This window comes from Austrofundulus limnaeus, unplaced genomic scaffold, assembly GCF_001266775.1.
Source record: "Austrofundulus limnaeus strain Quisiro unplaced genomic scaffold, Austrofundulus_limnaeus-1.0 Scaffold765, whole genome shotgun sequence".
Classification (NCBI taxonomy): Eukaryota; Metazoa; Chordata; class Actinopteri; order Cyprinodontiformes; family Rivulidae; genus Austrofundulus; species Austrofundulus limnaeus.
The window spans coordinates 29,229-30,755 of record NW_013953167.1 but is presented as its reverse complement, the minus strand read 5'-3'; the positions used below and the strand labels follow the sequence as shown (position 1 = coordinate 30,755).

The 1,527-nt window shown below is 44.3% G+C and overlaps 1 protein-coding gene across 1 annotated transcript in view; it reads right to left on the bottom strand.

The window, feature by feature from the left end:
* The window catches only part of pum3 (pumilio RNA-binding family member 3), a gene marked incomplete in the record, with an annotated part of 12,809 nt that overhangs the window by 9,378 nt on the left and 1,904 nt on the right, over nt 1-1,527 (bottom strand).

Below are 1,527 nucleotides of genomic sequence, written 5' to 3'. Positions count from 1 at the left end.
GCACCTGATGCTAACAGTGGTGCACCAACATTAGCACCTGATGCTAACAGTGGTGCACCAACATTAGCACCTGATGCTAACAGTGGTGCACCAACGTTAGCACCTGATGCTAACAGTGGTCCACCAACATTAGCATCTGATGCTAACAGTTATGCACCAACGTTAGGATCGGATGCTAACAGTTATACACCAACATTAGCATCAGATGCTAACAGTGGTGCACCAACATTAGCATCTGATGCTAACAGTGGTGCATCAACATTAGCATCTGATGCTAACTGTTATAAACCAACATTAGCATCTGATGCTAACGGTTTTTTTGCTAATTTGCATGAGTTAAAGCTAAAAAACTCTTTTGACTGAAATATTTTTCATAATTCACCATAAAATTACTATTTTTAAACAGTTATTTAAATTGTTCAAGCTCATGTAATCATTTAATACTGTTTATTCTACATATTTGATCAGTGAATTAGATTTATCACAGAGCAGCCCTGTCACTGTGCTTCTGAATGAAACTGATAAACTACAGAAACATTTGAAACACGCTCACAGGAGAACATGGTGCTGTTCTCCAGGTGAGGATGAGGAGGTAAACAAACGGAGATTCATCTTTGCTTTAATATGGGACAAACAAAACWGTGACTCTGACTCGCACCACGTGCTCTGCGGCGCACTCCTGTGGCGGTCTCGGCTCGGTTCGTCCTTCGGTACCTGCGCACAGCGCGCATCCTCCCCAGTGATGGAGGGGTTTATACTTGGTTCTTATGTTATTGTAGTAAAACAGGACATGTGGCAGAACACTATAACTTGTGAAATGTTGTAAAATAGGAGAGCAAAGCATGATGGACRAACAAACTGAACGTTGCGCAGCCTTTGCACGAGTAGTTTAGTCACACATGCAAAGTTGGACATATCTGTTGGATAACGGCGCTCTGAACACAAATATTTAATAACGTTAAAGTTTATAGACAAAAGTCCGAGGAGAGAAATGATGGAGAGGTTTCACTCAGGACTGACCACTGCTCTGCTCCTGCAGCTGCTTCACCTGCTGCTTTAAGACCCACCCTGCTCCGCTCTGATTGGATAAACGTGTGCTGGACTTTGTTTTATTTGTTGAAAGTAGTGGTGCGTTTAGGAGCAGACTGGGCAGCTTTATTAAGACCACATCAGAAAAACAACCAGGGTCATCTCCCCTCCCTTACACAAGACAGAAATCTGTTGTGGTGACGGAGAACTCTAATGCTGCGTTCACACCGAACGTGATTTCAGCTTCAAAATCGCAGCCAACGCTGAAGTTGGACACTTGTGCACTTTGAGGTCAGACGCAGGTCAGCTCTTGAAGCGCTGCACGGCAACAGCCTCCCCGCCCCTCCCTCCTCTGTCGGGCTCTGTTTAATGTCGGACGAGGAAGTGGCTTTGCTTTATTTACAGAGAGCAAGAGCATGTCACGTTCATCAGATAATCAGTACCGTCTAGAAATATGTCGCTACGTCACACAGTGGAGTCTCTCTGATTGGTTGATGC